The sequence below is a fragment of the Etheostoma cragini genome, chromosome 16 (assembly GCF_013103735.1).
Source record: "Etheostoma cragini isolate CJK2018 chromosome 16, CSU_Ecrag_1.0, whole genome shotgun sequence".
NCBI classification, from domain to species: Eukaryota; Metazoa; Chordata; class Actinopteri; order Perciformes; family Percidae; genus Etheostoma; species Etheostoma cragini.
This window is the reverse complement of record NC_048422.1, coordinates 7,906,286-7,928,706: the sequence shown is the minus strand read 5'-3', so window position 1 is coordinate 7,928,706 and position 22,421 is coordinate 7,906,286. Positions and strand designations below refer to the sequence as shown.

The following is a 22,421-nucleotide window of genomic DNA, read 5'->3' as shown; positions in this document are numbered from 1 at the left end:
TAAGGTGATGCCAGCAGGTGTATGTCTCCTCGTGGAGTCTAAAGACCCAAGGCAAGCTCTGTGACACACATATTGTGGGATTTTGGGGTATAATGCCTTTGGTTTGAGGGAGGTGACATCTTCCTAGAGTGACAGTGAGCTGTCCCGCCTGAGGCTGTGTGAAAATGGGTACTACATCTGTTTCAATGTTTCTTTCCCCCTAGAAACCTCTTCATGGAACTGAAAAATCGGACCATTCATTTGGCTGGGCTTTTTATTTATTTATTTATTTTTCAAATATCATAACAAATTGAAAACCAACTTAAAAGGAATTACTAAAATACTAATTTTAGTAAAATACAAAAATAAAAAGTGGGGAAACATTGCAAAATAGTTATGTGAGGTGGAGCATCCAATCATGGTGTAACAAACTCATTTTGTGCAAGAGAAATTCACCACTTTTACGTGGATGTCCAATCAGTGTTGATGGTAAGTGTAGTCCATTGAAGAAATACATTCCTGTGTGTGCTATACTGACTAAGACAGCTGAGTTTTCTTCCTGCAGCCAGCGCCGGCGTTTGTTGTGATAGTGACGTAGTTGGAGGCAAGGAAGAACCACTATTTCAGCTTGGATTTATCTGGGTAGCCATGGGGCATGCTCCAAAAGAGAAATGTCTTTGTTTTCTTCATTTTTATTGCAAACTGCCAAAACGGCAACCCAAAATATGAATGTGGAGAATGTCATGGTCATGGGATGGAGTTTTTGGGCTGACTTCGATATCCAACCAAATAATTATTTAAGGCAGAGTCTACGGAGGAAGAATGCAGTGGAGAGAGGCTCCAACAAGGAGGATGTGTGTGTGTGTTTCAGTCCATGGCTACGTTTGGGGACACAATTTTGTATTGAAATCCTTTTTATTAAGAATGGCTTTATAAAGACTAAAACTGACACAGTATCACCTAACTGATTGTGTGGATTGTTTGACTTGGTTCTTGGGCTCCTTAGGGATTGACTTGCTTTTGGAGTCATGCTCAAGTGGCAAGGCACTGCTGGTTTTGGCCTTTTTGGCTTCATTTTATTTAGCACAGGAGGTTGTGTCTTTGCTTCTACATGCAAACTCACCCGGTATTGCAGAAATGTTCTTCTAAAGTTCACGAACATTAGGTTGTAGTGGCAAAATGCCCAGAAGTATTGTATTGGGTTATATTTTTCAGGAAAAGTTCAAGTGCACTGTAAAGTTTAGCAGTTAATTTAATACGTGTTTTTACAGAAGATGAATGCTGCTGCTCCTTAGAAGTTTCCCGGCTGCTGAGAGGAGTGAGAAGGGCCGACATCGGACATCTGCATCCTTTTACACAAAGGCTCTACTGCAAATCAGCTTATTCTGACAATATAGCATGCACTGAGGATTTTATTGCTTCAATTGACCACAGTTGTCATTAAGACTGATTGGATATCTACATAAAAGGTGCTAAATTTTGCCATAAAATATTCCACACTATCTAATACTTAGAAACAATTGGCTATGTTCTTGATGACTTAAACCCATCCAAAGCAGTATAAAGCAGATTTCAGTCTTGTCAGTGGATTTAGTAACAGCATTAACTTCAGAGACCTGGACCACCTCAGGCTGCACCACAAGCTCTCCCGGGCCAAACACTAGTTATTTCCTCAGCAGTCCTTGTGTAATCCTAGATCAAAGGTCTTACAAAATAAGGACAGATTATTTTGGGTTACAGCCACGAGTGATATGAAGCTGTGTTTTTGGCTCCCGTGGGTTAGCCCCTGGTAGGCTTTGAAAATGTTATTTCCTAATATTTTTGCTGTATAGAAAAATCAATACACAGTAAAAACAGTTACCTTAAGTTCCCTAATCACAAGGTAAATATCAAGACGACACAAATAAACCCACAAATTCACTTTTTGATGTATTTTAAATACGACAATATATTAGCTAATTCATGTAACAAAATAAGGAATTCCTATAGTAGATATTGTGTCCTATATCCTATATATTGTGCCATATTTTGTGTCTGTGAAAGGAAATTTATAACTTTCACAGACACAAGATCACAAAGTGCTAATCATTTAAACATTACACAATAAAATCAATAAAAAAGGATAGCAACATAAGAATTGGAAAGCTTTTAAAAATAAATCTTTTCAATCCAACCTTTCTATCCAACAACATAGAAAGGGGTCTACAGCATGCTATCAGCGCTCTTTGGCTGTACTTGGGCACAGCAGCCTTTTGGAGGAAATGCAATCATCATGCTGCTAACATACAATTACACTGTTAATAAGCTCATCATGATTCATCTTGAATGGGACATCTTTATCACGTGTAATGCCAATCCATCTAAAATTGTTTCAGACATTTCACTCAAAGCCACAAATGTCAACTTCATGGTGGAGTGAGAGAGAAGGTCGGGGGATCAGTAAAGTCAGCAGCGTTCCTTCTCTGGGGAATGTGAATGTCTGTATGAAATATGGCCCATTGTCGCTTTAAATTAGTGTCTAAAAACGCTATTGCTTTCCAATCATGTACAGTCCTATCTTTGTCTCTCAGACTTAACTTGGGGGGTGGGGAGGGAGGTCCAGACCTACATTTTGAGAATACATATATTTGAATCCAAGTGGGTTAAGAGTCCCATATTGTAAAAACTGAGATTTCCATGTCTTTATGTTGAAAATTCCCTTTATAAATATTATGAATGTATCAAAAGCTCAATCCATAGACAATGCACACAATCCCTATTTAGAAATGGTGTCTTTAATTGAGGACAAGACTCCATTATGGTTTTTATGTCACAACTTTACTGTATGTAGGTAGAAAGTTCTGCTGTTGTTCCTATACAGTAGTGGCGGCTGTGGCTCAGGTGCTAGAGCAGTCATCTACCAATCAAAAGGTTGATGGTTTTCTGGTGGTGCCTCCAACCACTGGTGGTTTGGTCCCATGCCAAGTATCCTCGGGCAAGATGCTAAACCTCAAAGTGCTCCATTTGCTGCGGCATCGGTGTGTGAATGTGTGTAAATGTGTGTGAATGTTTATCTGATGAGCAGGTGGAACCTTGAATGGAAGCATCGGCCACAGTGTATGGATGTGTGTCAATGGTGAATGGTTAATGTGCTATGTTAAAGCACTTTAAGTAGATGTAAAGACTAAAGAAGCATTACATAAATACAATACATTTACATTTACATTCATTCCTTTGCTGCAATTACGGTGCAGAGAAACGGAGAGCGCAGACTGGGACCCCGAAACACTTGCCAATCAGAGCACACTAGGCTTTTTCAGGAGGACTTAAAGAGATAAGTGCCAAAACAGAGCAGACAGGCAGATAGTATGAGAAAAATGGCATGTGTTTTTTGAACATAAAGCACATACATATGTTTTAATGGAAACCGAAAGGATGAATATGCTCCTTTTAAAACTGCCATTGCAAAATGAGTAATATTCCAATCTCTGCATGTTTGGAGCCTTCCCACATCAACTGTAGTTGATCCACCAATTGTCAGTTGCAGGAGTGGATTAGCGGGTACACACAGTTAACAGTTTGTGGACAGTTGAAATTCTGTAATGTGTGATTGGGTAGAGAGCGGTGTCTGAGCAGACATCTTCATTTGGTTTCTCACAGGGTCCTTATGTGGCGCTGAGCAGATGTGCTGTGCAGGAGCTGTATTTCTTAACTCAGGAAAGTAATGTGACGTCCTGCCCAGGAAAGTCCTGAGCTTGCCAAACACACAAACACAAACCAAACACACACACACACAACGCACCAACCTTCCACCATAGCTTGTTTGGTTGTAAATCATTGCCCCCTCGCTGGTCTATTAAGATATGGAAAGCACCACATGGGATTTATACAGTCAATCTATTTTACTGGTCTTTGGTCTCAGTGCTGCCATCAGGTTTGTTCCTTAAGTGCCTTATCAGTTAAATGCAGCTGTAATGGACCCTGTGTTCAGCTGCAAATGTGAGTTTGACTTTAGTATGAATCGAGATCTAAAGTATATTTCCTATGTATACTATATAAGCGCCTATGTTAAATGTATATTCCAACATCATATATGTCTATTCTTGAGTCTCAAGTTGTGCAAAATTACACAAATATATATTTTTATAATTTAGCGACACTCTAAGGAGTCTTTCCAATTTAAACTAACATTATCAAAAAACAATCTGGAGAACATCCTGCCTGTGTTTTTTCTCAATGTATCAGATTGCAAAACATAAAAATATGTTCATATTTACACAACGTCTGGACTTTTCTGAGAACTGGTTGCCTATCAGGGAAGAAAGGATCTTGATTTGTGAGCTGACCAAGAACAAATCCAATTATTGTTTACATGGATAGATTTCATTTTGTGTCAAATGTGTTCATTTTGAACACATTTGATGTCTAGGGAGTCAATATTAATGTTTACTTGGATGAGAAACGTAAACCATCACCAGAAATACAGTCGGAAGCAAATTATTTCACCTTTCTTCTTCTGTTGGAGAGCTGATATTTTCCATGCTGCGTCACACGAAAGCTGCAGCAATAAAGATTACGGCAGGGCCGTGGTGAAAAGCCTATTACACTCTGCTGTGCATTAGTGAAATATACAATAAAAGTGAAGAAGAAATGGTACCAGAGCTAAATCTCACTTCTTGAAAGGGTGTTGCATCACTGGATTGTGCATTTGTAGTGCCTGCAGATTCCCAAATTAACTGAATAAAATCCAATAGAGCAGGAGCGGGCTCCCAAATATAGGTAGATTATTTTTTTAAATAGATTCAAACACCTGGGCATAAAAATAACACAAAAGGTAAAGTAGCTGACTTCACAGAAGTATGAGCCTTTTATTTTTTTTTTCTTTGAACAAGTGAAAAGATGGATATCCATGCCCATTTTACACATTGGAGGAATTATTATTCCAAAAGTTACAGATCAGGAACGGTACTCAGTGTCCACTTTTCCTTGTTTGTTTTACTGAGTTGTTATATTAGAGACCTATATCAGTTAATGACTTTATTTAATTTGGGATGAAAATGCAATCATAAAGCAATGTGGATTTTAAGGCATGCCTCAGTACAATACTTTCTAAAAGTGAGCATTCCACTAAAATCTTGCAGAGATTGCCGATTCAACAAATTAGGTCACCAGTGCTCATTTTTTCTTCTTCTTCTTCTTCCATCCTGACTGCTCAGCTTTGACAACTTTTGAAGCATGACATTACAGTCTGTTGGCTACCCCCCCCCCCCCACACAGACACACACAAACACACACACACACAGACTCATACCAGCTCTGGGTTTGTTCTGTGGTTTTTGGACATTGTCCTCATTTTCAACCCATTTTTTAAAACATCTTGAAGTATGCAGTTAATGTAATGTAATCTCTCTCTTTCTCGTCTCTTTCCATTCAAGTGCACAAACACCACGGTTGCCAGGAGATACTAAGCACTTACCTTTGTAACTGTATGTTATGTAACTACATTAAACAAGCTCTAAGGGCTAAGGTAAACTCAGTTACATAAAAAAATCACTAAAGATGTGACCGTTATATCAACATGTAAATAGCAATGATAATATCCTTTAACCGACCACTGTTCCGACGCTTGTCGTATGGTGACCGTATATAGACTCCTACTGTACCAATGTCAAAATAAACAAGGAAATTATTGTTTACAATATATAGCCTACAGTACAACTGAAAACGTAACAAAAAGGAAGGTTTCAAGGTGGGTGAGCGTTAAAGGGTTTTTAAACAAAACGTATGGTCTCTGCTTTGAGGGAGCACATCTCTGAAGCTTAAAATTAAAGTTTCTTTCAATTATCAAAACTTTGAAACGCTTCTTGTAGCCAGCCAAGAGTCTTTCAATTCTTGTTTCAGGTATCTTTCGCCCATTCTTCCTTCCAAAAGTCTTCCAGTTCTTTAAGATTTCTGGGTTTGTCACGCAGTACTCTTTTAAGGTCTATCCATAGATGTTCAATTATGTTGAGGTCAGGAGATTGTGAAGGCCATGGCAAAACCTTCAGTTTATGCCTGTTGATGTAATCCATTGTGGATTTTGAGGATTGCTTAGGATCATTATCCATTTGTAGAAGCCATCCTCTCTTTAACTTTGGCTTTTTCACAGATGGCATCAAGTTAGCGTCCAAAATTTGGGGAAATTTTATTGAATCCATTTTTTCTTCTACTCGTGAAACATTCCCTTTGCCATTGGCTCCAATACATCCAGTGTCTGACAGGTCTTTCTGGATGAATCTTGCAGTCAAACGTGGGTTTGGACTTGCTTTTCTCACAATCCTGCAAGCTGTTCTGTCTGACATTTTTCTTGGTCTTCCAGATCTTGCTTTAACTTCCACTTTTCCTGATGACTGCCATTTCATAATTACGTTCCAAACAGAGTATATTGGCATCTGAAAACGCTTTGCTATCTTCTTATAGACTTCTCCTGCTTTGTGAGCGTCAACTATTTTCAGTTTCAGTTTTCTAGACAACTGCTTAGAATAACCCATGGTGCTGATTGTTGGGGCAAGGTCCGATGAGTCTGGGCATTTAAAACCTTAAGATTGACATCACCTGGTCTTTCTGGACAATGATTGAGAACAATCCATGACGCTGTCAGGTCTCAGCTTTCCAAAGGGGGCGGTGCATGCTATAAACTCTGCAGGGAGCCCAAACCTTTGCAGATGCCATTTTTTTGTGTTCTGTTATTTTGAAAGTATAAACGATGGAATTAAAATCCAACTTTTTGTGACATATAATACAAATGTCTAATGTGTCATTTGATTCCTTTTGGAAATCTTTCCAATTTTTCTTTGCTTCTTTATGCACATTAATACAATTTTTTACCTGGGGTGCCCAAACTTTTGAACCCCACTGTATCTTTAGCAGAGCAAAGCCAAGAGCCCTTTCACGCACCTTTCTGGGATGCCCCGCGGGGCAGCTGATGGAATATCAAGCATAGAATTGAACTGCATGGCCACGATTGCACCCGTGGGTCCCGGCAACCCCTGGAATGCAGCGTGGAAGTTGCTGGTGGAAAATAGAGGCAAGGCATTAGTAGTCAGGGAAGGATAGGAGAGAATTATTGGGAAGCATCATAAGAGGTTGCACAAAGGCAACCCATCCTCTTATACATTATATTTATTATACAACTCATTCATGTCAACTAATACATTTTGAAAGATGTGCAGGATTATGCTATTTACAATATTAATCTATTCACTGGGAATGTCCTGTTTGCAGGTAGTAGTGTGACATTTTACTCCAGGGAACAGTGATAGAGATACAAGCCATGTTAACCAGTCAATCAAATTACCAATTGACATGCAGTGAACTAGAGATTTAGGAGCCCTTGGGGGTCAGTTGCCTTCTGTGCCCTGTTGCCAATCCAGTCATGGAGGTATGGATTTGCAACAAGTTTTTCTTCTAATAAGTATACTCAACTTTTATTTTGTTGGGCTAAATCTGTATGCATTATTTAAGCTTAATCCTTTAGGGTGACCTCTTACCACCAGTCCAGTCTCAATAAACATGAATTAAAATAAATAGATAAATGGATGTCTTGCCGACTGCTTCACGTCAGTTCTGAATTGGGGGCACTTCTTGACTCACTTTTTTAGGGCATTTTGTCTTGAGCAGTTAGCAGCTGAGTTGCATTGGGATGTGGATGACACGCAAAAATGGCCTCCAGCTGCAATCAGTTCAGGCATTGTTTCCCCCAAAATGGTTTTGCTTATTTAAATGAGTTGTGTATGAACATGATTCATAGGAGACATGGTTGGCACACTGTGAAACGTCAGTCAGGGAGAGATTTATTAAGGCTTTTGCACTGTGCTGGCAAGGTGTGCTTATTGCATCTGCATTCAAGGGAGGTTTATGCAAATATTAGATGTCAGCCAAGGCTGCTTATGTAACCCACTGGATTTACTAAAGCTGCTACAATCAATATTTTCATGGTTTATGTGAGAGGGGTCCCTCGTAGTGACAGACTCACAAAACATTATTATTACACATAGGGGTATATATATATATATATATATATATATATATATATATATATATATATATACACAAACACACACACAAACACACACATACATACATACTTACGTACATATATGTATATACACACAGGCAAAAAGTTTGGAATTACCTCATTCAATGCGTTCTTTTGTTCATGACTATTTACATTGTAGATTATCACTGAAGGCATCTAACTATGAATAAACACATAAGGAATTATGTACTTAACAAATAAGTGTGAAATAACTGAAAACATGTCTTATATTCTAGTTTGTTCAAAGTAGCCACCCTTTGCTCTGATTACTGCTTTGCACATTCTTGATTGGGTTCAGGTCCGGTGACTGTGGAGTTGCAGCACTCCATCACTCTCCTTCTTGGTCAAAAAAAGACCTTACACAGCCTGGAGTTGTGTTTGGGATCATTGTCGTGTTGAAAAATAAATGATTGTCCAACTAAACGCAAACTGGATGCCTCTGCAGGATGCTGTGTTAGCCATGCTGGCTCAGTATGCCTTCAATTTTGACCAAATCCCCAACATTTTTACCAGCTAAGCACCCCCACACCATCACACCTCCTCCTCCATGCTTCACGGTGGGAACCAGGCATGTAGGATCCATCCGGTCACCTTTTCTTCATCGTGCTGAGACACGGTGGTTGGAACCAAAGATCTCAAACTTGGAATCATCAAACCAAAGCATAGATTTCCACTGGTCTAATGTCTATTCCTTGTGTTTCTTGGTCCAAACAAATCTCTTCTGCCCTCGGACAGATAACATTAACACAACTTGACGTGGGGAATAGAGGATTCCTTCCTCACGTCATTCAGAAACACATGTACTTCCTCTCCGACTGTCTTCCCCAGTCTCCTCAACTTCCGCTTTTTTCCACTCCTACAGCTCTGTGATGCATAAGGTAAGCCACACCCACCTCCGCCTGGAAACCAATTGGTGGATTGCGCCGTGACGTTACCGTTAGCAACTGCACTCTTCTTAGTTTTGCGGGACGCGCTACAACACTGGGACGGTTGTGGTTAGGAAAACAACAACGGGGAAAGGGACCGCCACATGCAAGACGTGAACCCTAGTCCCCGGGGTGAAAGTCCTGAGTTGTTTGACCCACCCACCACCCCAACCAACTTCCTCATGTGGATTTTTGGCTTTTCAATACTACTCGCTTCCGTAATCGTGCTGTCATCACAAAAGGGGCTTCCCATTGAAATACATTAGTTTAAATTTTGTGCTCATTACCAAAAAAAATACTGCCATGAGAACGGGCCCATGTTATCAAGTAAAACTTGAGCATGTTTCCATCCCTGTTTTCTCCTCCATGATAAACTGAGCTGAGGACAAACAGCAGAGACTTTGAATCGATACTTCCATTTACAACATGAAAATGACCTGTGAAGACAGAGAGAAGAAAAACAAACCAATAATCTTCCCACTGTCATTCCCCTTGTGCAAAGGGGAAATCAATCACTGGTTGAATTTCATAAAATGTGCTCCTTGGAAATCCCAACCATACAACACAAAAGATACTTCCCAGTAAGGGAGCATAATGGTAAACATACAAGCAGCAAACGTGCACATACAGAGACTTGCTTTTTTGTTTTGTTGCTCTTTATTGATTTTCTGAAATGTGACTTTTCAGAGAGCACGGAAACCAAAATGAGAAACACCTGCACTCCCTTTGCTGTGTGTCAGAAAAAAAAAGCTGTTCAAAGTTCAGCTCTATAAAATTGAATTATAGTTTTGATAAAAATATGTATTGATGGGACTTAAGGAGTGCATGTTTTAAATATTAAAATCCAGAAAAGCATTGATAAAGAAATGAAGTCACTATCAGAGGAATTGTATGCAACTTTGTAGTCTCTGTAAAATATGTGGTATATTCTTTTACTGGCATATTTTTGCAATATTGAAAATGGTGGTTTATAAGTTTATGGACTTAACATCTGAATAGAAAGTGACTAAAACCCATTCTGCTGGTTTATTTTACTCCAAATCAGTAAAAACAGAAAATAATGTCTGTGAAATTCAATTCCCTGATATAATAAAGTACTGAGATTGTTTTCCAGACTAGACAGTGTGTGTGTGTGTGTGTTTGTGTGCGTGTATACGTGTCTACTTATGTGTGTGTGTGTGTGTGTGTGTGGGTGGGTGTGTGCGGTGACAGTGAGGAAGTAGAGATCTCATCTCACTGGCCCTGTGCCCCATGACTCAGAGACATCCGGTGTCAAGACTTTGCCTGTGGGGCCGATGTCATCTGGAGAGCCAGACAAATACAGTAGATGCGGCACTCCAGCATCAGGAACCCCCCACTCATCATGCTTCACTGCTATATCATCTTAGCTTCCCTACGGATGACCGTGCTCTTGTCTGATCCACGTATGTATGCACATGTGTAAGCGTCCACTCGCACACACAGAGAGTAAGAGAGAGAGAGAAAGTGAGACAACAATGCCAGCTGTCTTTAAGCATTAGTTAGAGTCATGGAGAAAGTGAGTGAAAACACAAAGTAAAAGAGAAGAACTGTGAGTGTAAAGTTGGAACATTTAATGTCCCTAAGAAATGGGTACATATTCTTCAAGTACAAATCTTTTATTATCATTTCTCCACATACAATTGCACAAAGTGTCCCTTACTGGGTCCGAGGTGCAAAAAAGGCAAAAAATAGACTCCACCTGTCAAAATGAGGTAGCAAAAATAATATTAAAACGGCAGAAATACTTTAAAAATGTCTTTCTTTCCACACAATGCAGCTTTAATGTATTCAATTGGTTTTTCCTTCAGCTTGTAAAGCTTGTGAGTTTTTGCATTTCCTTTCCGAAGATTTTGTACTTAAACAAATACATAACTATACAATATATAGCATCTTAAACCACTGCCTCAGGACATGCAAACATGGGCACAGTTGTGCGTAAAGTCAGTTCAGCAAACGCTTTCTCAACTCATATTTTAAATCCTTCAAGTTGTTTTCACACTTGTCTGCAGCTTCAGAGGTATTGATGTGTTGACTTTTCTAAATGTATATTTTTAACACTCTTTTAGTGAGTCCGTCCTCACAAGCGAGCAGTGACCCCAAAACAACATGTGTTCTCGCTCAAGCAAAAAATCAATTTTTTTTTTTAAGACCTTTTTGGGGGCACCTGGGTAGCTCATCTGGTAGAGCCTGCGGCCACATAGAGGGGTGCGGGTGCAGGTTTGACTTTGACCGGCGACCCTTTGCTGCACGTCATTCCCCCCCTCTCTCCCTCTTCATGTCTTCAGATGTCCTGTCAAAGTCCTAAAATGGGCAAAAAAAACAATCTTTAAAGGAAAAAAATAGATAGGGCATCTGAAGACAGGAAATGCCTTGCAGCAAAAGGGGCCACAGGTTAGAATTGAACAGTTCCCAACCTTTGCTTTTTCAATTATCTTAACCCGAGACGACAAAGTTCCCTTAAAGCAACGCCAAAGATTCTTTTGTACCATGAAAATTTTTTTCCAAAATCATTCAGGGTGAACAGCACTTCTGCATTTGCTTTGCGGCCCTCTGCCGGCTAAACCCACACTATGCAAGTTTGCATACCCCTCGGGTAGCGGATCTGTAGTTTTGAATAAGAGAGCGGTAATTGAGACTTCCACTTTCAACCTGTAGGGGGGCCGAAGAAGCTTTGGTGTTGCTTTGATGTAAACAAAGTGGTTATTCTACCACAGACCACAATGTTGCAGCAACATACTTATTTGAAACCATTGATAGATGACACATGTTGTCATTGTCAGATCAGAAAAAGCTCCTACGTGTCATTACAGAAAGCATCTATCTATCTGTTTGTGCCTTGTTCCCACCTTTTCCTTTTCTCCCGTTTCACATACTGTCAGTGTCTCCACTACACAAGCATGGGTTTCTTACTGATGGTATTTGCTGAAATAAACACAGAGGCATTGACACTCAGCCTTTCTGTGGCCTGTCTTCTATTTCGTGTTTAACAAGGCAAGTTTGAGATATCTGCTCCCCGCTGCGCTCAGAAAGCCGGGCTGAGGAAGCGGTTCACAGAGGCTGAGGAAGATAAGATGACACGCCGGCTGGCAAAAAAAAAGATGACAACTAAGATAGCATGTGGTTTGACAATGAAAAATTGCATAAAAAGGGATGTCTCAGCCTTGACAAAACGTGGTGGCTTGTGTCTTTCATGGCCATGAGATGTGTTATGGGGTGGGTTTTATCAACAAGGTGATTTTGTAGATAAAAAAGGAGATGATTCTTTTTTATTGTTAGTTCTTTTTTATCCTGGAGAAGAGCCTAAATCAGTTCTACAACACTTACAAAGATAAATGTGACTTGACATTTAGAAGAACTTTTTATGTTATTACAATACAATTGAACACTATGGTTATTTTGTTTATTCATGCCTTGTATGAATATTTGCAACTCCAGTTAACCCTCCAGTTGTCCTCGGGTCAAATTTGACCCATTTTCTGAAAGTTTCTATATCAGAAACTTAAGTTTCTATCAACCAAAATGTCCAAAAAATAACGTGCATGGTTCTCTACAACACAAGTGAAATTAATTATTGGTTCAATAGCAATAATCCCTACTTTAAAACAATACTTTAATTGAATTTGGATGTTTTATTTAATTGTAAAGCATTTGAACAAAAAATAAATAGAATTTTGAAAAAAAGTGACAAAACTGACAGATAAAGCTGGGGGAAAGACACTAAAAACATCAAAAAAGTGCAAAAAAACCATTGGAAAAAATTGCATAAAAAGATTTTTTTAATTTTCGATGAGAAAAACCGAAAGTTGCATAACGGGCTGGAGGACAACACAAGGGTTAAAGGAATAGTCCAGGTACTTCTGAGAGGAGCACCTAGTATTTTGCAGTCACATAGTAACTACAAAACTCTGCATAGGCAGAAGGTCAGGGTGGGGGCTGGGGCTGTATCTCATGTCTCTCATTTGGAAGTGTATATCTACGCATTTCATTTCCATGAGTCTTCCGATGCAACTGGAGGTTCCGCAGGGAAAGTCTAAGGCGTGAAGAGTGAAAGCAAGTAAAGGTAATGGATGTCTTATGTCGTTAAATTCCATATACTATTTTAGGAGATGTAGTCCGGGTTCCAAACCACAGGGCTTTCAAGTGGCAAAAAACAGTTTGTGTCCCATAAGTAGTTGTGAAACGGGTGTGCGTGTACTGGATCTACTACTCAAAGGGGCCAGTGTTTAAATCCATAGTCGTCGTCACATCATTGTTTCACAAGCCCTTTTCATTGATAAATGTAACTGTGACGTAACCGACCTCATTAACTGCCTTGTGGCCCTCGATGCACTGATTCTGTAAGATATCATGCGAATTGTTGTGCTTAAGTTTTCATACAGGTTCATACTTGCCCATTCATGAGAATGTGTTGTGTGATTAGCTTGTTGCTAACTGTTTATGTCTGGTGCTCCAGAAATACATAGGCAGGCATACAACAGATGTATGTGTGTGTGTGTGTGTGTGTGTGTGTGTGTGTGTGTGTGTGTGTGTGTGTGTGTGTGTGTGTGTGTGTGTGTGTTTTTTTCAATTCATTTTGGAATGAGAGAGTACAATGACTACAGACTTTTCCACACACTTACGTTGCAAACCTCGGAAGGAAAACAAGTATGTTGGTTTGCTCCGCGTCAGAGTTGACTTAATATGACGTTAAATTCAGGTCATACACTGGTCTCTTATGATTGGTTACAGAGATTTGAATCTCCTTCCCTACGGAAATCATTTGGAGTGGAGGAGAGGTCAGACCGAAAATAGAAACGGAGTCCAAAGTGTTGACAGATGTGTGTGATATCCGGCGAGCGTTGTAATGCTCTGTTTTGGGGCTGTCTTTTGGCTCTACGACGTCATCTGTTATACATTTGTTTTGGTTTTTCAATGTGTGAGAATGGGAGTGACAATAGTGTAAATTTCATTTGATTTGAAATACTCTGATTTGCAAATGTTTTATGGGAAGGAAAAAGTCTGTTTTCCGTATGTGAAAACATTTAAAGATTCTGAAATGTTTGATTGATGTCCTCCAACGCTACAAACGTTTCAGAGCTTCCATCCAAGCCTTCTGGCAGTGAGTGTTTGGTATGGAAAACATTGTTTTTTGGCGAGTTATTCCTTTAATTAAATCTCCTCAGTAGCCCATATCTATCTCCCCAGATAAGGATTCTTCTAAGTGGTGCAATTGATTTCTTCCAGTACAGGTAAGATGGGACTTTGTGCAGACTGAAATGAGACAATCCTGTTATTTCACAGTGCTACTGCTAGCTGCACATGCCATGAATACCACCCAGCATGTTTGCCCTGTACTCAGTCCATCCTTCCATTAACTGTATTTTCACAGCACTTTATTTTATTTTTTAAAAGATACAACAACGCTAAGACCAGCGTCTTTTATTCAAATAAAATGCATATTTGTATAATCTGTGGCAAGCAGTGAACTCCCCATTCCCCATTTCAGTCAATATTTACCCACTTACATTCCCATTAAGCCTTTTCCACCTGGAGTTCCCCATCAAGCTGACTTCAAATGTCAAACCAGGTAAAAGCTCCTTTGGAAATGAGGAGAACTTGCTTGAGAGTGACAGTAGAGAAAGCTTTTTTTTAAACTAAGGGAAGCTAAATGTCATGATGAATATATAAGTACAGCCCGACTGCCTTCATCACTGCATCAATCACCCATTCCTTTGATTTGCATCGAACGGCTCTTGTCAAAACAATAATCCTTTCATGTTTGTTCTTCTCATTGCAGTGCCATACGCGGCTTGTCATATTACCTTCTAGTAATGCTTCGCTCACTTTCTTTTCTTGTATTGTGCGAGTTGTTGTAAAGAAAAAAAATTAACAAAAAAAAATGTAATGAAATAAAGTCAGCCCTGGAGTTTTCAAGTGTGACATACAAATCGTCCGTAGAGAACGTTCTTGCTTCCATCGCCATAGTTAAATGAACAAACATCATTTTTACATGCCATTTTCTCACTTTGTTATATGCTAATTGCCACGCATATACATGCAATTGTATTGTTTTTTACCAATGGAAATGATCTTTCAACGATGCCACTGCTTCACTTTAGCAGACTGGAGTAACTTTTTTATTTTCCCTTCTGATCAAAAAAGTATTAAACCTAAATTCAGCGTTCTGGCTCACCCATTGCCTCATTAGTTTCTGCTAGCAGTGCTGGCCAGTGGACATGGTGAGAGAAGAAACAAATCAACTTTACAGTCTCCTGTAACTCATCTTGACATGTCAGGTAGCGGGTTAAGAAATGTTTGATGCAATACACTAAAATTGGAATTACAAATCTGCTTGCTTGCACTTACGCTTCAATTTACAATGTCATATTCAACCAAACTGCTGCCCCCGCTGTTGTACTTAGACGATCTGAAGACCTTAAAACCCCTAAATGGAGAGGGATGGGAGAGTTGATCATGTTCATTAAGTCTGCTTGGCTTCATGTGCAGGACTGTGCTCTGCAGCAGCGTACAGTGATGGTGTGGCGTGAAGCTGAGTAGATGTGAAATGTGGGCACAAGCTGTGGGCGAGATCCACTTCCTCTGTCTCCATAGAGATGACAGGGAGACGAGAAGGCCTTCCGCACGCTAGGCCGTCACTAATTCAAGATGGCAGCCACACTCCAAGGAGCTGGCATCTAATGAGAATGTGTCTGAGGAGGTCATTGCTGGTGACAACAGAGCAAAACATCTGTTTGTAACAACTATGTGAAATACCTTGTACCATTTTCTGCTTGATAGAACTTTGTCCGCTGCCATCTGCCTTCAATGTAACATTTATCAGTGACATAGATTTGCCAAAAATGGACCATCTGCTTATGAGAGAAGGTCATTTGTCTGTTTTTGTACAGCCTGACAATGTTAGTCTACAGAAACTGTCCTCACCAGAAAAAGAAGAAAAAAAAACATTGTCTTAAAAAACAATGAAATGTTTGTAATTCAATGGGCTAACCCCATCTCCTGAGGTTGGTTATGTCATTTGCTCAATATCTCTGTATGTATTTTAATGAAGCCCAAATCTTGTGGTCATGAGAATAATGACTTTTTGTATTAGTGTCAAAGGATGAAGTACATATTGTCCCATTATTTATTATTATTATTACATATTGTTATTATTCTGATAGAACACACTAAGACTAGGGCTGGGCAATATATCGATGTTGGAGCGATATCGAGATATGAGACTAGATACTGTCTTAGATTTTGGATATATATCATAATATGGTAAGTGTTGCCTTTCTTGGTTTTACAGTCTGCATTACAGCAAAGTGATGTCATGTTCTGAACTTACCAGACTGTTCTAGCTGTTCTAATATTTACCTTTACCCATTAAGTCATTCAATTATTTCTGGAGAAGAGTTATCAAAAATCTCACTGTGTAAATAACAATTTACAAAACACCAATAGTCAACCATACAATATCGTTGCATTATCAACATTGAGGTATTTGGTCAAGAATATCATGATATTTAATTTTCTGTCTCTCTCTCTCTATATATATATACACACACAGTTTATTTGAGTTAAACTTTATGGAACAAATCTAGATGCATTAATTGTTCTTTCAACCCCCTTTAGATTAAATCACAACCACTATTATATGAAGAAAGCCTCGATGCAGCCTCAACAGATGTGTTCCCATGAAAGCTACAGTAATTTGGAAAACAGTGATATGGGGCACTGAATATGATGAACTGACCGTTTATCAGACCACAGAAAAGACAAGAATTAGCTAGATAGCGCACGCCATGGTCCCTCTGCCTCACTCTGCGAAGCCCAGCGTGGGACCGCCCCTACTCCTCGCCGGGGAATTGGACCTTGTACAATTTAATGTGACAAATGAAAATTGACTTATTGATACTTCGTCTTGCTGCTTTTACACAGGTTTGACCCAGCCTGCTGTGATTTATTGTTATGATGTTGTTAAGAAACTAATGCCATGATTTTTATTTTAAAATCTGACCTTGACTGACTCTTTATGTGTTGTGTAGAGTTGTTTATAGCACTGCCCATGCTGGTGAGATATCCATCTGAACTCATACTGGTTCCTCATATGCAGGTTATAGCAGAATTCTGACATGGTTTTATAATTTTCATGAATGACCACAAAAGCTATGGTCCCAAAATAAGGACCAAAAGGAAAATAAATCGTAAAAAAACACACATTCTTGTACTGACGAAACAGTTCCATTTTCAGTTACTCTACTTTGTTTTATTGCAGGAGAAATATTTATCTTAGAAACCTTGTGCTTTTATTTTACACTTTACCTAATTGATTCCATGATTGCGGTTTAAAAAGACATTTAATAACCAAAAGAAAAAGTGCTGTGGGCTGTTTATATCTACAGTATAAGTCCATGCTGTCAAGATACCTATCTGAATTCATACTGGTTTCCCCATGTGCAGATCAATGTGCACAACACAGAGGGAGACTGTCACATGAAAGACAGAGGCACTCCCGACCTCCTAAGGATAAGATCTGGGGATATTAAGACATATAGACTGCACCGAGTTTCACTGGAATTTGCTTTCATTTACTCATAATGAATCATTCTTAAGAAGCTTATGGGCCATTTTTAAAGGCACTGACAAAAATATCTATTTTTGGTTTGACGATGCATTTCTAATTTTAGCAAAAACAACTTTTCCTTATTACACAAACAAATCTAATGCATTGTGACCTGGGTGAAGCTAAATCAATAAGAAATATGACAAAATAAGAAATTCCAAGCTGAAGGCCCGTGACCAACATGCAGCTACGGGCTGTTTGACGTGAGGCAAAGTGCAACGTGAGGCTTCAGGCCCCCTGAAGTGAACCTGACTCATCACGGACCCGCGTTGAATGACTATGTGCTTTTATAAATGAGCTTTTTTTTCTTCTTCCTCTTTAGTTTAACTATTCACTCATCTTTTGCTCGCTAAAACTATTCCACCAGTGTCATATAGGGTAAAAAAGAACTGTCTAGATCCTGGCTTGTGGCACTCTGATAGTTCTCTCTGGAATGGGCGGCAAAGGGAAGGAAGGCTGGGACACCCATCTCACAACAGCCAAACTGGAACATGAACATGGTCTGGAAGCTTTTCCCCACCCCCCAGGGACAGGCCGACTCCCTCCTGGGGGCATCAAAAATTTGACCAATGAGTGAGAAAAGGTGTCACTCCTGCTTCTTCTTCATATGTTTGTCTATTTACACATATCTTTGTGTGTATTTTATTGGCTTTACTATTTGCTATGCTTTCCCTTAGTTCACCAGCCTCAACCCCCACTCCCACCCATCCAGCCTGTATACACACACACACTCACGACTGACTGACTGTGTGAACACACTTGTGATGACATATCTCATGTTCTTTAGTCACTGTTCTTTTTTTTTTCTTCTGTCCTGATAAATAAAAAAGGGCTTTTTCAATCACACAAGCACAGCCAACTGTTCTCCCTAAGCTCTCCTAGTCTCAACATCAAATGGCTACACTTTTCTCAATAAGACATCATCAGTCAGTGTATGACTTGCTTTGATTGCTCTGTGATTTCAGCTGGGGAATAAAGCCGGGGCCCTCACACTGCCTATCACCATGTCAAAGAAGTGTATATTTATGTCCTTGACCTTAATAGCCGTGATTGGCTAACCTCCATTTAGCCCTCTTCCAGCATTCTATCAATAATTCAAGAGTGATAAGATAATGGTTTGACGGTTCTCATCTAAAGAGACCCACCACCGGGAATAGAGGAATGGAAACGCTCTGAGAGTGACAGGTCTTTTACAAATCCTTTTAGTCAAAAAAGAGCTTTATCATGAATCATCAGAGTGCGTGACAGGCTCAGTCAATACTGAACCAAAATCATTCACCTCCAACTGGTGGAGCCATGTTTAGTGAACGGGGCCAGAACAAATTCACAGGCACACGGGATGGAAGAGACCATGGGAGGCGGGATAGTGGAAAAGAGAGGAGAATGGAGAAGAACTGCAAGGCAAAGTTAAAAAGTAGGATAGAGACCCAGAGGAGCGGCTGATGATATTAATTTTGAACTCAAATTTCCTCTATTAGTCTAATAAAAGAAAAGAACACTTCACTTAGAACACACAATCACTGATTTAATCAAGTCCTCATTTATATCACAACCTAAATCAAGGATGGAGGTCTCTTATTCCCTTTATTTAAAGACAAGCTCTCAATAGTGTGAATTTAATTAACTTCTTAATTGCGTTGGTGGTCTTTCAATCATCTCCAAAGAAATACAACAGCTTCAACAGCTCTTCAATGCATCCATGCTGTTCATTTAGTTTTTTTCCCATCTGTATTTTTTTGGTTTGGAATTGCTTGGTAACGAACTGCAAATACATGTTTTGTCACAAATTTGAAAAAAGGTTTGGAAATATGGAGTTAAATTAAAAGTTACATGTGAGTGATCGGTTCACCCGCCAGCTCACCGACACAAAGCAAGACTTATTTCTCACTGTTTCTCACAGGCTCTGTCAGCTTTGGCTCGTATTTCAATACATTTTTTTTTTTTCCTTTTTCAGACAGCCGGCTGATCTTGGTCATCAGGCTGTAAAAGCCTGATGACCAATAACACTTAGTCACACAGTTTGTGATGCTTTGATTTTGAAACTGTTGGTTGCCAATAGCAATAGAGCAAATATTTGTGTGACTTTAGGTTGTTGGCATTCGTTTACGTGGACTTTGTTTTAATTTGCATTTAAAAGAAAAAACCTTTGTCGTTCTAGCGTTTGGACTTTTAGCAAAGGGGCCACACTGAATTTGTTGTGATGTTTTGTGACTTCAGATGCTTTTCACAATGTATATTGTGCACCTTTGCTTAACAGATTTGGAAAAAAATATATAGATCAAGTTGACAGTTGTTGTAACTATGTTTTACCACAGCAAAAGAAAGACAACAAAGGAGAACTCAGGAGGCAGATGTAAGGAAGTCTTTACTTTGAAACAAACAAAAGGATGCAAAATCCAGTCAGTCAAACAAAGTACAGAGGGTTCAGACTGAGACAGAATCCGAAATAAACAAGCAGGGTCTAAACTACTGCTATCAGGAGCAAAGAAAACAGGTCGTAACAATCAGAGCATGTGAATGCTAGAGTACAAAGACAATCTGGCAGAGCGCTAGTGGAAGTGGACCTCTTACTGAGGGTGCTAATGAGAGAATGGCGAACAGGTGGGTGAGGAGGATTAGCATGGGAGACAGGGTCTGAAATGACAGCAGAGTTCACAACGTACAAACAGCCAAAACTGAATACATGAATGAATAATAAGCAGACTGAAATTCTAAATCACATCATAATTGTCAGACAACTGCATGTCATTGGCTTCATTTCATTTGCAAAACAAAAGAAACCTTACAACAGTCTATGTTTAAATTATGTTTTCATTCTCTTGAAATCACATACACCGCATGGTATAGTGGGACTATATTGTTGTCACTTTGCATGAAATGTTCTTTCATATTTGCTGAAACTGTCTGTTTGAGTAGAACTACATGAAGCAAGTGATTTAAAAAAAAAAAAAGATCTGGCTCCTCTGACTCATGCATTTCATAGCTTCCTCCCCTCCCCCTTTGGGGCTTAGGAGACCCTTGTGGGCTTTAGCAGAAAGGGCACAAGGACTGAGAAGTGGTCAATGTTAAATTTTTTGGGCTAAGTCCTGGAGCTTCACAATGCTACCTGTGGCACCTTTAAGTGACTCATGTGAAGGACATATTTAGAAAATAGTGCACTATTAAGCAAGACCGCTGCCGTCGGCAGATTATTGTTTCAAGTGTCTGACAACATTATAGAAAGGTACCCTACAGAAGTCAAAATTTTTCTTCAAAAGCAGGAAACATCCTTAAAATCACCAAACCCACCAGTCACCATTTAAAGATGTACATAGTCAGTATTTGTAAAACTACATTTAAAGTCGAAATAATAAAAATAAATCCAAAAGCTGTCTTTTTGACAGATTTCTACAGTTTTAACAATTACCACTATGGTTTGGTTAAAATAAACCCTAATTCACCCCTTTAAAAAATAGGTTGGCTTCGTACACAGTGAATGTATTTTTTTTTAAATTGTAGTCTGGTGTGTTTGGCAAATTTGTTCCTGGTAAACGAAAACACATTTACTCTTTAAAAAAAAGGTTCATCACTGTAGGGATAATTTCCATAATGGTGTCAGACACTTAGAATTACAATCTAAGCATGTCAGTGGCAAAAACAGCACATTTAGGGGACGGAAATTGAAAATGGTAACATATCATGCGCAGCCGGGTTTGTGGCTGACAATCACGGCTGAATTGACCAAGGAGACCGTGCGAGTGGCGATGAGCATGCCTGCAGTCTGTTTCTGTGAGAGAAAGGTTGCAAGCTGCCACAGTTTGCTGCTCTGCCGCATCACAGATTGCAAAGCATACCTTACTACAGTAGACATCAACTCAGACTTGTGGAGTAGAACACACAGTTGGTGTGGTTTCAGGTCAGCTCGGGTTCTACCCACGAACAAAATCGTTCCAGAGACCACCTCATCAAGCAGGTCTTTGTATGCCTGTTTGGTCCGCTTTTAGTTATGCACCCAAGTGCGATTGGCGCGTCCTCGCCTGCCCCACCGAACCACACCAAGGGGGCAAACAAACTCTTCTGCGTTTCAACCGAACAAAATGAAGTGGTTGTGAAAGCGCCCTTGGACACCAATACATGGTAACGTATATCGTCCAGGTTAAAAAAATACTCAAATTCCCCTTTAAGGCAAAGCTGTGGTTCGAGAGTAAATTAAGCAAAGCTAAGACGTGTATTTCTCTTTTTCTTACTTTAGTATCTCTTTATTGTCTAGTCAAAACTGTGTTGAATCAAAAGCTTAAAGTACCCCAACCATAAAAGATAAAAGAACTGTCCCCAAAGAGCTTTTGTAAAGTGAATGAGATTGTCTGACAAAATGAGGCGTTGCTCATGTTGAGACCTTTGAATTCCCGAGTGAAACCGTAAAAATATAAGGTTCAATGTCATTTGTTTTCCATTCCTGCCACATGCTGTGAGTTTGTTAGAAAACATTGTTCAAGAAAATGGGAAAGGCACTTTAATGTCAGAACCAAGAATCACAGATGTGTTCTTCCATGTTGATGAGTAACAGGAACTGTAAGAGACAGAGTTTGTCCCACAAGGATAGCCTTTCTGGTCTCTCTTCCTTTGTCTCTGTCTTCTATTTCTGCGCTCTAGCTTTCTTGCAAATGCATACTCTGCTTTGCTCTGCAGGGAAGAATGGAAGAGAGAGCAGGCCACACAGCGACATTTTTATCTGTGTTGTGCTGACTCAGCTGAACTCTCCCTAAGAGGCTGATGAGGAGGAATGGCCTTGTGGAGGAACCATCCGGGTGCATCCATAGCTGTCATCATCATCTGAATCCAGGACTGCTGAATC

General features: G+C 39.6%; 1 long non-coding RNA gene across 1 annotated transcript; it reads right to left on the bottom strand.

The window, feature by feature from the left end:
- Positions 1 to 433: 433 nt before the first annotated feature.
- Positions 434 to 21,667, bottom strand: LOC117959388. Its single transcript, XR_004659927.1, has 3 exons — positions 21,656 to 21,667; positions 7,898 to 7,905; positions 434 to 512 (listed from the first exon to the last, which is right to left on the bottom strand). It is a non-coding gene; the product is annotated as an uncharacterized LOC117959388 (long non-coding RNA).
- Positions 21,668 to 22,421: the final 754 nt, after the last annotated feature.